Here is a 17,033-nt window from a genome sequence, read left to right as displayed (position 1 = left end):
CCGACTCCGTCGGAGTCGGAGCCCAGCCCTACTAGCTAGAAGATCAAGACTAGACAAAAAGAAATGGTACTGGGTTTGAAAATTGATTACACCTGGCTAGCTAGCTAGCTTGCTTTATTTGGAATCCAAATTCATATTTCTTTCTTTGAAACCCAGATTTTTTATGATGATCAGTGTGTCTCTCCTTGGGTGAGTTCGATCCAAGTAAAGAAAATACTAAAACACACCAAAAAAAATAAAAAATAAAAAAACAAAAAACAAAAACAAAAACAAAGTAGGAAAAATGAAAAGGAAAACAATTATAAAAAAGCTTTTCCATTTATCTAAATTCTAATCTGTCATGGAGGACTTTTAGGAGTTTGAAGAGATGGTTGAGGTTGATGATCATGGCATGACAAAATCGAATAATCAAAGGCCTATTTCTCAAGCAAAAAATTAAAATATTGTTTTCCGCATGCGCGCGCACACATATATATCCACCATTCAAATTCAACCAAAAATTAAAATCTTTTGATTGCATTGTACCAATTCCTACAATATTTAAAAACATATACTTTGGTTAATGTTGAGTACAAGATCACAACTTGTATCATAGTTTATATATATTCATTCAATCTATATATTCATGTGCTAGTTTAAACAAATCATACTCATAATCAAATATTCATTAACCGGAAGTAGTAGACTAGTAGTAGTGCATGATCATCATGTTTAATTTGTTACAAACCCTAGAATAAAATAACCCTGATCGATCAGTTCAATATTTAATAATTCACAAATATCATGAATCTAAATCGACCTCTTTAAGCTTTTAATAATTTCATGAGTCGTGGGAAGTAGTTTCCGTTTTGTATCCAACAAGCTGCATGTATATATATGTAATATCGGCTAGAACATCATGAGGAACAAATTTTGCATGAATGGGCTCGCGGCATCCCAAATAATAATCAACCCTAGCTAGCTCTGCAACTTTTAACATTCTAATTCCATTGCCAGGCAACCCAACACATCATCACAAATGACCACTGCGAAAATTAATTAATTTAGAGCTATGAGTCGGACTACAGTTACGAGTTACGGTGTCGCAAAAGCTAAACAACGTAGATGATAGCAAACAGGAATGAAGGTTGCCCTGAGAAGTGAACGGGAACAGAGGCTCAAAGAGGGAACAGAGAACTGAGAATAAGATTTAGAGGAGAGATTCAGAAGGGAAAGAGAGTGAGGGGAAGAAGGAAGAAGGGGTCCTGCGTTTTGGACCCGCGTGTGAAGAAACGACGTCGTTTAGTTATTTTTGTTTTAAATTCAGATGTAAAACGATGTTGTTTCACATCTAGATTTTTTTTTATAAAAAAAAGTCAGAGTTCGGAGCTCCTGAAGTCAAAACAAAAAAAAAAAAAAAAAAAGACTAAAACCCTAAGATCCATAATATATTATTACTCTACGTGAAATTACAACTTATACTTACAAAATTTAACTCAATAAAAAAGATTAATTAATTATATTATATTCTTAATACTCCAACAATGCAATAATTCAATTCTGGCTATTCGAAATATAGAAAGAAGGCCACAGTTTCCCTATTCTATAACTCATAAATTATGTGTCATTTTCGTACCAATGTGACCCTGTTTTCTTACGTATGTCTCTAGGAAAAGAAAAACAATATTGTTATGGCCATTGACATTTTTCATCTCCCACTTTTTTTTCTTTTTTCTTTTTATAGGAAAATTTTTCATCTCCCATTTAGACATGCTTTTTAAGTGCAATAATTGAGAGGCGAGGTTAGAAAAATTATAAAAGGATATATTAAAGAGAAAATCCCTCCAATTCGATAACCACAGGAGGCTAAATTCAAAACTTCGAACTCAATACTTGATAGTTGTTGTCATGTAAAAATAAATTCAACATACGGATTCTAGCTACTTCTAAAAGCACTTCTACTCTTAAAAGAAATGATTGGAGTTGTTTGGTAAGTTGTTTCAATAATAATAATATAAGATCTAATCTCATTTCAAAACTTCTCAAACATAAATCCTTTTTAATTTTAAATATTTGATTTTTTTATATAATCATTATCTAATGAAATGATATTTACAGTGATAAAGTGTGCAAGCATAAATTATTTTTTTTTAAAAAAAGTGAGTAAATATAAGATCCAAATAAAAAAAAACTAATTTTGTAATGGCAGATCCTACATTTTTTCAAAATGAATATATGACGCTTACATAACTTATGAATATATTCAGCATTACTCAATTGGTAACACCTTGGTTTCTTACTAAAAAAACCAAGGATAGAATCCTTTCTCTCCCATGTATAAAAAAAGAAGAAGTAATTTTTCAAATTTTAAAACAAAAATTATACTAAAAAGTTATATTCTAATAATATTTTTATTAAACATTTGCTCTCTCATTTTTTAAAATTCAATAAAATATTGTAATCTAAACTATTTTACTACTATTTATGAATCATTTTATCATTATTCACAGAATTCTCATCTCATCTAAATTTTCAGACTAGCCCTGATTGCAAATTTATTACCTCACTTTTTGTCCGTTGGCAAAAATGACATCTCATCTAATTATTATAATTTTTTTAAATTTTTACATAAAATAAAATAAATAATTTAATTTTTTCAAATCTTAAAATAAAAATAATATTTAAAATAAAATATTATAATAATATTTTATTTAATTTTTAATTTTAATCTCAACTTATGTGAAAAAACAAATGAGGCGGTATGAATCCTATATACCTAACAATGCTCTTTTATTTTGGAAAATGTTTCTCCATCGAGAGGAGAGAAGCTACCGAGCGAAACTACTGAATCTGGATTTCTTTTTAATTATTATTTAACGGTTAAGGAATTATTCTTTAATAAATTTATAATTTTTTTAAAAAAATATATTTAAAAGGATTTAAAAACTATTTAAAAAAACAAAAAAAAAAATTACAATGTACACTATAGGTACAATAATGTAGGAATTACAGCCATTGTCTATTTTTTCTTATTCAATTCGTACGATGTCTTTTAAAAAGCTGATAACATAAGTTAGAGCATTGGTATTGACTTAATCATTGTCAAGTCTAAAATTTAACTATAATGTTATATTTTGGCTATAATATAGACTTATAGTTAGATTAGTCCATATTGGACTATCTTAAAGACTAGACCTCAAAGAAAAGCAAATCGAACTTCTGCGGGGTAGAGCAGCTTGGTAGCTCGCAAGATATATTTTAATAAAATATAATATATATATTTTTTAATATTTTACAAATACACTTCATATATTAATTAATAACTTTATTAAAAAATAAAATTAATATTTTTCAACTATTTTTTCCCTCAACCTAATTATTCAATAAATATATTTTGCTAACCATTCGCCCAACAAAAACATATACAAAAATATCAACAATTCTTCTACCCAACATTTACGTTTAGAATTGTGGTTGAAGCCAATATGCCAACAACTTATCCATGCATTTGGAATGCACAAAACTTATTTGCTTATGGGAAAACGAACAACTTTCTTTGTTCTACGCTAGTCTATGATGTTCATACTTCAAATATTCCTACCCTTGTTTGACGAGAATTTTGTAACATGTGAAGTAGAAAGACCATCAACACTGCATGGCTTTTGCTACTCAAGGTGTACCTATTATATGTGAAAAGCTGTACAAGTTGCACCAAGCCATCAAAATTCTTAGTAAACTTGCAATATGCCATAGATCTATGACCAAGTTTTGCATTCAGGAGGAATAAAATCCCAGACTTCAGGAATAATTTTGAAGTCCACAAATAATACATCCACTTCACAACATCCATAATATAAGTAGTTCTTTTTTTTTTTTTTTTACAAGTCCATAACATCCAAATTTTACAAATAGTCAAAACAGTCCATTAGTTACCTTAAAACAGTTCACAAATAGCCAAAATAGTCCACAAATTACCCCAAAATAGTTCATAAATTATCCCAAAATAGTCCACAAATGTACCCCAAAACACTCTACAAATTATCAAAACAGTATTCTAATGTATCCCAAAACAGTCCATTAATTTAGTTGCTACTGGCTAAACATGTGGCTGGGCGGCCACTAAAATTTCAAAAAAATTATTCACTAACAACATTAGACGTTAGACATCTCCATAAGGTGTCGAAGGAGATGTAGATGTACCACCGGAATGGGATCTCCATTCCTAAAAAATTTTCAGTTGAATATGGCCGAAATATTGCTGCTGCATGGCATTCATGCCACTTAGATCTAGCATCATCATTTTTGCTTCAAACTTCATATTCTTTAGTTCAAAAGTTGCTGATTTTTCTATTTCTGCCTTCAACACAAAATTTCTACGCTCTTGCATGAATGTCGCTCTATCCTCGGTCATTTTAGCTAAGACAATCTTGATCTCACCATTGTTGCTTTCTATCGACTTCCGCTTCCTCTCCTTTTCTTTCTCAGCTTTTTTGCCTGGAGGTCTCTCAGTAATAACCTCCAAGTCCTCATCGACTATGTCAACAACAACTTCACCAAACACTTTTTCTATTGGCCATCTCTTCTTACCAATGGTGGAGATGTGTTGCTGCCATTTTGGTTGGTGTCTCAAAAGATACCAACAGTACTCTATTGTAAAATTACACCATAGCATCTCTTTGTACAACACATTTGCCTTCTCAATCTACAAAGGTGAATAAATATTTGTTAGTTCATAGGTCCATCACAAACTGCATGAAATAATGGAAGATGATACATACCTTGTGTTGGTCCGTAATGATACATACCTTGTCTTGCTCTATTGCACAACTTAGGTGCAATGACTCTATTTGTGCTACAAATGCACAAAACTTATTGGTCCATTTTTGTATCGTGGACCACCGATTCATCAAAGAACCCTCAGAACAGTCGGCAATGTTCGATTTTTTTATACTCATGATAAAATATGGTAATTCTTTCCCACATTTGAGTGGACTTTTGATCAGTACTCCTTATCGCATTGATGCTAATGTTGAGCTAAGCTGAGACGAGGAGGTTATCCTATTTAACAGTAAAAGATGCACCTCTTTGAAATTTTTTTGAAAGATGCCTATGTTCACCATCATTAGGGGTTGCTTGGACAACAACATTACCATGTTGCGTTGGGGCGCTGTTACAACCTTCTCCTCCACTTTGCAATAAAGTAGTGAAGAAGGGGTCATCATCAAAACGTGTATCCATCCTTGAAAAATATTAATTTTTCAAGGAGTCAGAGAAATTGGCCAATATTCAAGTCGAATATTAAATTTTCAGCATCATATTGTTGTATTATATAGTATCTCATCATGAAATATTGCAGTATCTTAGCATCATATTGCAATATCTCAAAATCATAATGAATAAACAAAGGAAAATTGAATAATGAAAATCAAAGCAATAAGAAGTACAAGGGTTATTTTGTAATTTGAAAACAACAAATGTCCATTCAGTGGGGTATCTATCTTGTCCATGTATTTATATATATATATATATATATATAAATATATATGATAATGGACTAAAAATTAGCAAGGTGTGCACCATTAATGACATTATTAAAGAATAAGCAAAGACATATTCCATAATGTTGTTTTTAGGAGTTGGACAAGACTGTATATAGATGAAGTAAATGTATCTTCTTTTCAGTTGGGTTGTTATACTTATCACTGTATTTTCAACAAGTAACTGAAATTATTTGCAACTTGACCACTATAATACAACTCATGGTGAACACTAGGAAGAAGAATGTGAACAAATACCAATAACAATTTCTAGGTAATTTGAAAAGAAATAGAAAAAATAAACATAAATACTTAATATGGCTGAACACTAGATAGTTTCAATCTCTTTCACTTTCTTGGGTTTTCTCATAAATCAATCACAAAATTATCTTAACAAACTGTATCGGTTTCTTCGTTTGAGTTCCCATTTTTCTATCCCACAATTGTAAATACCAACAAAAATCAAAAGTATATATTTAAAACTTACTAATGATGTATACTGCCCATGTACACAACTAAAGAAATAAAACAATGTTTTAAAATAAATTACTGATTTACACAAAAGCGACTGTATATAGAATTTTTGTTATTTTATTATACAATCTATACACAAATTATTTTTGTGAACCATGTGGTGGTCTACCATTGGATCATAGTTTGTGCCACAAATGTATCTCAAGCCATTCCACCTTTCAAATGATTGCTTTCTTCATTTCTTATTTTCCTTTTCCTTTATTTCAAAGGAAAAAAAAAAAAATTGCAGTGGCAAATAGAAACTATATGAAATATGCTTATTAAAAAAATTAAGCTGTATAAAATATTGGTTCTTATAAAAGTTCATTCCAAAATACCAATACGGTTATCTTTTCATAAACGTTGTTCCACATATTCAACAAGGGATCAAGCAAACTTAAGAACAATGAATGGATGATCCAACTGCTCAAGTAAAACGATAAAAATTTGATATAATATTATCCTATCATTTTAAGATAGCTTTAAGAAAGCCATGTAAAATTAGGCCAATCTTTTTTTTTCCAAAGAACAAGGCTATTATTACAGAACCAGATATAACATATAGGCTATTCCAAAAAAATTATCAATTTCACAAAAAAACAAAAAACAGTGAAAGGAATTTAGATCAATCATCAAGGAGTAAGGAATGAACAAAAAGATTGTGTACCTTAAACCAGAAACAGTAATCATTCTCCAGAAAAGACACCATTGAGCTCACAACAAGATAAATTAAAATCATAAAAGAGCATTACTAGCAACTACTACTAAAATAATTAACATGCAGTAGCAATTTCTTGGAAAAACCAAATTTGTATAATGATTTACAAATTCATGACACAAAAAGCAAGTGGTTCCATCAAAATTTATCCTGCAAAGTACAATATATAGCAGGTGCCAGCCATCATACTCTTCAAACTATACTTTTCTTGAAAAACATATGCTAAAGAATCTAAATTAGCCGAGGATGAGTACCATACATAGCATCATATTTCACTATCTATGTGTACACACTCTTCAAACTATTGGCTCACACACTCTTAAGACTACTGCCTAAGACTAATCACAATCACAGAATACCAATCACAAGAATTCCAATCACAGAATACCAATCACAGAAATTTCAATAACCAACAACATTGCACAAACAACAAATCCAATTAATAAAACTCTCATAAATCTCCAGCAATCATGGCTATATATACATCCCCCAAATAAATATTGTATAAAATGTAGAGGAAAACAGATTTTCCATACCTAAACTTGGACGTGGGATCGGTTGGTTTCACGAGCGTGCCACACGGTCTAGTGATGAAAATTGCCTCCAACTATGGTATTCAAAAACCCAAAAATTTCCTCATGTGAAAGCAAAGAAATGAGGAAGAGAAATCTTAGTGTGTGTGTGTTTAAACAATCGGGGATGTGAGACCCTCACAGTGTGCGTGAGTAAGACAGAGAGTGACTGAGAAAACTTACCACCAACCGACACTTCCAGTGAGGAGAAGGCGGGGAATACCTGCTATGTTTTGGGAGAAAGAAATAAAAGGGCAAAGAAGAGAAGAAGAGAAGAGAATGAGTTTCGGGAGAAAGAAAGGAAACAAAGATGAAAGGGAGGGTTTAGGGATGAAGACAGAGAAAAATCGAGGAAAAGAGTGAGCGGGAGGCAACGAAATGATAAAATAGAATTTGGTCTGTGTAGAGTACCTCGCCAGACTTGGCGAGGAGTTAAGAATTACTGTAACATAAAGTCAAACTTTAGATGTTTAGCTAGGCCAATGTAGATGTTTTTTTTTTCACATTTATTTTTAATTTGGACTTGCATTGGCAAATGGCTAGTAGATTGCCAATGCTCTAATGGGGCTAGTTTGACTAATAGACTATTTTTATAATACTCTACTATTATTTATTATGAAAAAAAATATTTACAACTGTGAATTATGCAACTATCGTGTAATCGTTTTGGAAAAAGTGAATAAAATATACAACCTACTATTTTTCAAAGCGATTATATGGCGTTTATACACTTCATGATTATATGTATAATTATTCATTTATTATTTTATTATTATTTTATTTTATTTACTTTCTATTATTATTTAATATTTTATCATTATTTTTTTTATTATTTTTTATTACTATTCACGGAATATTTTATTGCCCAAACAAACCTTAGATTCCACGAATTATTTTAGGATTAATTTCAAATTCAATACTTCGATTCTTGTCAGTTTACAAAAGTCGCTTCAATTTTTTTACATTCGTACGTAGTATCATACCTGGGATTTCCAAAAATATGCAATTACCCACTTACGTCCATCACCATCTAATAGGTTAATGGACCATTTTTAGGCATATTGCAATTTGAAAAGTAGATGATCAACAAAAGTGATTAATTGTAATTTTTAAGATCTGATATTTAATATTGCCAATTAAAATGGAAGCTACGTACTTTTTATAAACCCACAAAAATTGAGATATTAAATTTGAAATTACTCTTTAAAAAAAATAGTGGGATACAAGACAAAACACATGCTAATAGTTTTCGTACACCTTGTTTGGATAAATTTTCAAGTATTCTTAGATATGTTTAAATATTTTCTTCCGAAACATTATTCAAATACAAAATATTTTTTAATTTTAAATCTTTAACTTTTTTTATCTAATTATTACTTAATTATTATAACTTTTTCAATTTTCTAAACAAAACATAAAACAAAACAACTTTTCAAATTAAAAAAATGATATTTAGATTTTTTTTAAATTTATAATATTTTTATTCGATTTCTTTTTCAAAATTTAATAAAATATTTTAATTTAAATAATTTTATTATTATAAATCATTTTCTTACTATTTATAAATATTATAAAGATAATTTACACGTCAAACAAGCTTTAGAAGATATCGCCACAATATTTCTACCATCAAGCGACATTCGAAAAAAATGTAGTATTTGACCGGAGTTCATTTCAGTTGATTAATGTTTGGAGATAAAACACAAGATTTTGAAAACTTTTTTAAGTTGCGTACGGTTAGTGTTATGAACGTGTTTCACCACCACCATCTTACAATCACCTGTAACCAAAGATTAGATGGCTTCGAGGTTCGATGGGAAGCCTCTGATGCCTAAATCAGTGATTGCAAGAATAATCTTTAATCTCAAAGAATTAGATTCCTTTCATGTACCTGGGTTCTCCTCTTATATAGAGCTTCTGAACTATTTTGTTGCTTAAATGATAATAAATATATCTATTATTCAAATTCAAACTTGGGGATGAAGGTTCAGACTTTAATAGATCGTTATTGTAACTGTTCTTATCCTTTATCTTTGCTGAGTGGTTATCCAGTCGGTTTTTGGGAAGTGGGCTGGACCCTCTTGGACTTAATGGGCCTATACTGATTGAGAGGAATGCCTTCTCCAGTTATCCCGCGAAGTCTCATTACACACGGTGTGATGGGACTTGAATTTAAGCGTCGTTTCAGTTTTCGAGGCGCGTTAGTGTGTCGTTTTATCTCTATTCTTCGGGCATGTCAACCGTCATCTCATGTACACTCCTATTTAATGCCCCTTGGGCATTCGTTTTTCTCCCCTTTCGAACTTATGTCTCTTTCGTATTTCTTGCTCTCTTTCTGAGTTTTTGCTCTCCTTTTGAGTTCTTACTCTCTTTCCTTTCTCCATGGCTTCTTCTTCTTCTTCCAAAGGTAAGGGTGTGGTTTCTGCTTCCAACCTTTCACCACCCTGCGACTCCTCTCCTCGAGTTGTCATTGCTCCTTCGCTGTCAATATTTACGGGCTCTCACTGGTCTTCAACCATTACTTCTCATGAACTGGAGAATGCTCAAAACAACTTCAACATTCTTGACTCTGTTGATTTGAGGGCCCCTACTCTAAACCAGAAAGCTATCGACACCCAAGGTATGACTTTTTCTGTTGCCTTTTATTTTGCTATGTTTTCCATGGGGCTACGATTACCCTTCGTGCAACTAGTTCGCGATGTGTTAGACTTCCTAGGGCTCGCCCTGGATTAGCTGGTGCCCAACGCCTGGAGAACTTTGATGGCTTGCTACGTTTTATGGCGAAAGGTACTGGAACTCATGGGCGATCAATACCTAGACTTAACAGCCAGTGAGTTTTTGTCCCTTCATGGGTTTAGGCATTTGGAGGGAAATCTTTGCAGTTTTAGAGCCCGTAGGGCATCGGTTGATTTGGAGCATAAGTATTCGCATGTAAAGGATTGGACCAATAATTTTTTCTTGTTTACTGGCTCGGGTTGGGAATTTTTCATGGATGAAGCTCTTAATCGGGAGTTTCCTATTAGAGCATGTTGGTCTCCCATTCCTGATAGGGATGACTTTGAGGTTATTTTTTCCCCATGTGAGGAGGCCTGTGTGGGGTTGGTAGATTCTTGGGCTTAGGTTCATCCCAACTTATGTTTTGTGGATGTGCTTCTGACCCTCGGCAACATTGAGAAGTTCCTGATGGTTCCCAGTCGGGCACATATATTAGGACGTGAGTTTTTGGGACCCCCCTGCCTGCAGGTGACTTGAGAAAGAAGAAACACCCTGGTGTAGATGGATCAAAAAAGAGAAAACTCAAAAGGGCTCGGGTCTTCCCTCGTTCAAATGAGTCCATCTCGTTGAAGCGTGACTCCTTGCTCCCTCATGCGCCGAGTGGAGGTAGTAAGTTGGCTTCTCTTCGGGAGCAACCAAGTGAAGCGACGCCCCATGCAAGTCCAGGTGACATTAAATTGACTCCCCCTAGATCTAAACCGAGTGAAAAGACCTCCCAGGCAAGTGGGAGCACGAAGGTGACACCTCGGGAGAGATTGAGCAAACTATCTACTTTTGTGGCACCATCAACTCTTTCCTTGGAGACGTGATGTCATAATTACGGCGGAAGCTGCCACTGCGGTTGTTGTTCAGCCCTAAACACATCAGGGGATGATTTTACAAAGAAGGGCGATGATAGCCATCTGGAGGAGGATGACGTGATCCTTCTGAATCCTGACTTGCTGGTGCCTCCATCTACTCAAACGGACTTCCAATCCTTCGAGGCTCCTCTACTTGCATTGCCTTTGTCCCCGCCTTCCACTGCTCGGTCCCTTGATGTTCCCATGGAACCTTCTCGGGTGGAAAATGCTGAGGGAGAACATGTTGAGGCGGAATATGTTGAGGAAGTAGAAGCAGGTTCTGGCTCGCCACATACATTGACGATATTTGGTGGAGCTACTCCTAACTTACCTTCTGTTTTCCCAGCCCTTTCTCTCGCCAGTGGGAGCAAGGTTTCAATTCCTTCTCCCCCCTTTAGTGTTTCACCTAAGGGAGAGAGCGAGCTTTCCCTAATTGTTCCTGAGGAAGATCTTCAAATTACTCAGGGACCATCTCACAGGGATGAAGCTGAAGTGTGTTCGGGTCCATACGTTGAGGCATTTGCTAGTCTCTTGCTTGGTCAGGCCGACAGAGCTTCCCCTCGATGGGTTTTTGCTAATACTCCTGTTCAGGCCTCTAACCCAAGGAGACCTTCTAGCCCTCATTTGTCGAGTTCCTTGCCTTCCTCCTATCCTCGTCGTGAAGAGGCTTTCAATGCCGCTGTTCAACATCTTCGGAGTATTTTTGCGCCGGTAATCTTCTTGTACCCACTTCCCTTTTCTTGTGTTTTTCTCATTATTTCTTGAAAATATATTATCACTCAACACACATTATTTTTTAGGGGGTCGATCGCCTTGCTGCCAACTTGGTGGAAGATAGATTACATCTGGAGGAGGAAAATGATCGAATGGCCAATGAGTTGGCCCTGCTGGAAGCTTGTTCCCACACGGCTGACGATGAATTGGTTGCTCTCCGTTCCCAGGTTGAGTCACTTCGGGGAGAGTTGGCTTGTTCTGCAGTGGATGCTGACTACTATCGCCAAGAAGTGGCTGTACTTAGGAAGGAGTGAGATGATCTTGCTACCTGCCTAAACTAGGCGAAGAACGTTGAGCAGGAGCGAGATGACTTTGTTGCTCGTCTTCTCCAAGCTGAGATGGCTGTGCAGGAAAGGGATGATTTGGCCGCTCGCCTTCATCAAGCAGAAGTGGCCATGCGGGAGAGTGATGATTTGGCCCCCCAAGTGGAGGTCTTCAACAAAGAGAGATGAATTAGCCACTCAGGTGGAGCTTGCTTTGAAAGAGCGAGATGAATTGGTTGCGAGCATGATTGGGTAAAAGCAGAGCTTGAAGAGGCGAAGGTGGCCAAGTCTGACTACGCTTCTTGCATGGTTTCCCTAGAAAATGAGCGGTGAGAGCTAATTATAAAATTGGATGTGGCAAAAGGCGTGAAAGCAGAGGCTGAAAAGACTTTGACTGAGGTGAAGAAAAATCTCAAAAATAGTGATAGCGAGTATCTTCAACTTAGCGCAGTTGTCAATTCTACTAGAAAGAAAATCTCTATTTTTGAGAAACAAGTATCTAAGCTGACTTTCGCCTTGGAGGAATCGCAACAAGACCTCAACCAGGTTCTTCCCCAACTAGCCGCCGCTCCCAAAGTTTGGGCGCGAGCCTGGGGTATTGGTTTTAAACTCGATGTAAAATAGTTTTGAGAGCTTCTTCTTGCCAAACCAGAGACGAACCTACAAACTTTGAATTGGAAGTCTATTCATGGCAGGGAGTTTGCTTTACATGTTTGTGACCCCTTGGTCGGGCTGAAATGCTAGACGCTTTTCCTCACCCCTCATAATACTTGTCTATTTTGAAAGCTTTGTACCCCGTGAAGGATTTGTTTAACTTTTGTGAAGCTTTGTATGCAATGAGACTTCCTTATATTATTAATGAGACTTTGCAAAAATCTTTATTAATGCCTTGTTCCCTTTTTGAATTTTTTTTATCGGATAATAAGCACTTTTTGTTGTTTCTCGGTAATCTGCGCATAAATATCGACATAATGTTTTTCATACTTTGAGTACCAGGCTAAATTGTTCATACCTTAAGTGTTAGGCTAGTGGGTGAGTTCCTCGACCATGTCACCTTTTGGCAAGAAGGTATTAACGGGAGATTTCTCGACCATTTACCTTTAATTATTAGGCTAGTGGGAGATCCCTCGACCACGTTATTTTTTTGGCGACAAGGTTTTTACGGGAGACTCCTCGACCATTTTACCTTTAATTATTTGGCTAGTGGGAGATCCTTTGACCTCGTCACCTTTTCGCGAGAAGGTGTTAACGGGAGATCCCTCAACCGTTTTACCTTTAATTGTTTAGGCTAGTGGGAGATCCCTCGACCATGTCACCTTTTGGCGAGAAGGTGTTAACGGGAGATTCCTCGACCGTTTTACCTTTAATTATTATGCTAGTGGGAGATCCCTCGACCACGTCACATTTTTGGCGAGAATGTGTTAACGGGAGATCTCTCGACCGTTTTACCTTTAATTATTAGGCTAGTAGGAGATACCTCGACCGTTTTACTTTTAATTATTAGGCTAGTGGAAGATCTCTCAACCACGTCACCTTTTGGCCAGAAGGTGTTAACGGGAGATCTCTCGACCGTTTTACCTTTAATTATTAGGCTAGTAGGAGATCCATCGACCACTTCACCTTTTTGGGGAGAAAGTGTTAATGGGAGATCCCTCGACCACTTTACCTTTTTGGGGAGAAAGTGTTAACGAGAGATCCTTTGACCATTTTACCTTTAATTATTAGGCTAGTGGGAGATCCCTCGACCACGTCACCGTTTGGCAAGAAGGTGTTAATAGGAGATCCCTCGACCACTTCTCCTTTTTTGCGACAAGGTGTTAATGGGAGATCCCTCCACCATTTTACAGTTAATTATTTGGCTAGTGGGAGATCCCTCGACCATTTTACCTTTAATTATTTAGTGAGATATTTCTCAACCACGTCACCTTTTGTTTTCAGGTCTTGGCCACATTTTTGAGTTTGTCAAAAAACAAAAACAAGAACCAAAGAAAAATGTGGGAAAAAATGTGCAGGTATTTATTATTGAAAAATGATATCAATAAGTAAATCGATAAATAAAAGAAAAGCTACATATCTTTCCCTTAGACGTAGTACTTTCGTAAATACTCTGATTCCATGGGTGGGGTAACTCATGCCCTGCGGCATCCTTGATGTGGTAAGCTCTCGGTCTGTGGCTTGCTACTATAACATAAGGGTCTTCCCATCGAGGGCCTAATTTCCCTTCTTCTCCCTCGGTGACAATAGTTTCCTTCAGCACTAAGTCGCCTATTTTGAAAGATCTGGGCCTCACTCGCTCGTTGAAGTATTGTTATGCCTTCGTTTTAGAAGCTGCAACTCTGACTTCTGCATCCGCCTTTTTTCTTCCAATAGATCTAGGTTTTTTTTCTAACCCTGCAACGTTTGCATCTGGATCAAAGTTTTTCCCTAGTGATTTGCCTGACCACTACCTGTAAGTTTGCTTTCATTTCAATTTCCTCTCCCCTAACATCTTTGTTATTGCTAAATCGACGAGCACTGCTTCGTATTTAGCTTAGTTGTTGGTTACTTGAAGTATAATCGTATTGCATGGTACAACTCTCATCCTTCATTTGTCATCACGTACACACCAACTCCTCCTCTTGCTCGGCAAGATGATCCATTCACATACACTTGCCATGGATTCTTCTCCGGTGACTTATGGGGTTCTTTCCGAAAATTTGAAAATTTTGCTATGAAATCTCCCAAGATCTGCCCTTTCACAGGGTTTTTTGGTATGTAGCTGATGTCGTACTCACTTAATTCAATTGACCATTTGACCAGCTGTCCCGAGGTGTCTGATTTTTGCAACACCTTTTGTAAGGGTGCTGAGGTAATCATATTTATCGAATATGCTTGGAAATATGGTCGTAATCGCCTTGTTGCTATTATTATGGCAAAAGCAACTAACTCTACTTTTGGGTACCTGGTCTCAGCTCCTCTCAAGTTTTACTTATGTAATATACCGACTTCTGTTCCGTCCCTTCCTCTCGTACCAAGGCTGCTGACACAACGTCCGGTGTCACTGCCAAGTATAACGACAACGGCTCCCCTTGCTTGCAATGGTGGGTTAGCCAATAACTCCTTCAGCTAGGTGAATGCTTCCTCGCACTTTGCATCCCAATCTTGTGCCTTCTTAAGCACCTGAAAGAATGGAATACACTTATTTGTCGATCGGGATACAAACCTGTTAAGAGCTGATATCCTTCCTACCAGGTTCTGCACTTTGTTCAGGTTCGTGGGCGACTTCATTTCTATTATTGCTCTTAGCCTCTTGGGATTTGCTTCGATCCCTCTTTCCGATACCATGAAACCGAAGAACTTTCTGATTGCACTCCAAATGCACACTTCATTGGATTGAACTTAATTCGATATCGTTGTAAAACCTGGAAAGCCTCCTTAAGGTCCTCCACATGCTGGGAAAACTTCATACATTTTACCAGTAGAACATCAACGTATACTTCCATGTGTCTCCCAATCTGGTCTTTAAACATTTTGTTTGCTAACCTTTGGTAGGTCGCCCCAGCGTTCTTCAAGCCGAAGAGCATACCTTATAGCAGTATAGTCCTCGGTTAGTTATGAAAGCAGTCTTTTCTTGATCAGCCTCATTCATCCTGATTTGATTGTACCCTGAGTAGGCACGTGAAGCTTAGAATCCTATGCCCTGCTGTTACGTCTACTATTAAGTCTATCCGTGGTAAGGAAAAATTGTCTTTCGAGCAAGCCTTGTTGAGGTCAGTGAAATCCACGCACATATGTCACTTCCCGTTAGATTTCTTCACCGATACTACGTTGGATAGCCACTTCGGATATTGTGCTTCTCTAATGAATCCTACCACTAGTAAACGGTCCACTTCTTTGGCAATTGTCTCGTACTTCTCGGTATTGAAGTTTCTTTTCTTTAGCTTAATTGGGTGTACCTTCAGGTCTATGCTCAACTTGTGCTCGATGATCTCCTCGCCTATCCCTAGCATATCCTTATGACTTTATGCAAACACGTCTTTATGGTCTAGAAGAAAATCTATCAACAACTGTCTTTCTTCCCTTAATAGTTTGGTCCCTATCTTCACATAGCTCTTTTCGAGGATGACCAACTCTAGGGGCTCCTCTGCCTCCCCTTGCTTCAGAGTACTTTGATCTCTAGTTTCCAACTCCGTCATCATTATCTGTGGTGCTGGCAAGAAGATTGCCTCATCCTTAATGTCCACCATGCTGACTTCTCCTTGCCCTGATCTAAGCTCCTGCACATAACATTCTTTGGCTAGGACCTGTTCGCCACATACCTCGCTTATTCCAGCTCTTGTCAGGAACTTCATTTTTAGATGATAGGTCGAGGTAATAGCCTTCAAAGCATTCAATGTGGGTCACCCAATGATTGCATTATATGTTGACTGAGTTCTCACCACTAAAAACTCAGTCATCACTGTGGCGATATAAGGGTCTGTGCCTACAGATACTGGCAATGTAATGGACCCCATTGGCTGTACCGTGTCTCCAGTGAACCCTTTTAATGTAGTTGGAGCTGGTTTCAGTTGATCCGCATCGATTCCCATATTGTTGAATGCATCCTAGAATTGGATGTCCGTCGAACTCCTTATGGTAAAATTTGCCACAAGCATTGTTACCACCGATGCATCATCATGTGGATATACAACCCCTCGGCAATCCTCTCCACACTAAAAACTTCCTCATATTTCGCCCACCTAGCATACGCCTTTCTTCTTGAAAAAGTTGGGCCACCTCTTGCATATCTGCCGACCATTGTATGTATTTCGCCCAGAGGAGGGTTCCTGCTGGCACATCTGCTCTTGGTCTCCGGTCATGAGGTTCATGTGACCTTTGGCTTTCACTCCTCTTACTTTTGTATTCGAGCTTCTAATTATTTATACGTCGTGGGGGGTAATGTTCTGGGCGATCAAGCTCTCCAACTCGCCATTACCTCTCATTTCTTCTACCTTTCATTTCAAGTTGTAGCAGCACTTAGTTCTGTGCCCCTTTGTTTTGTGATAAGTGCAGTACTTCTAGGTCTATTGCTCATTGGTTGGTTC

Source organism: Juglans microcarpa x Juglans regia, chromosome 1S, assembly GCF_004785595.1.
Source record: "Juglans microcarpa x Juglans regia isolate MS1-56 chromosome 1S, Jm3101_v1.0, whole genome shotgun sequence".
Taxonomy (NCBI): Eukaryota; Viridiplantae; Streptophyta; class Magnoliopsida; order Fagales; family Juglandaceae; genus Juglans; species Juglans microcarpa x Juglans regia.
The sequence above is the reverse complement of the archived record's forward strand: the minus strand, read 5'-3'. Positions refer to the sequence as shown.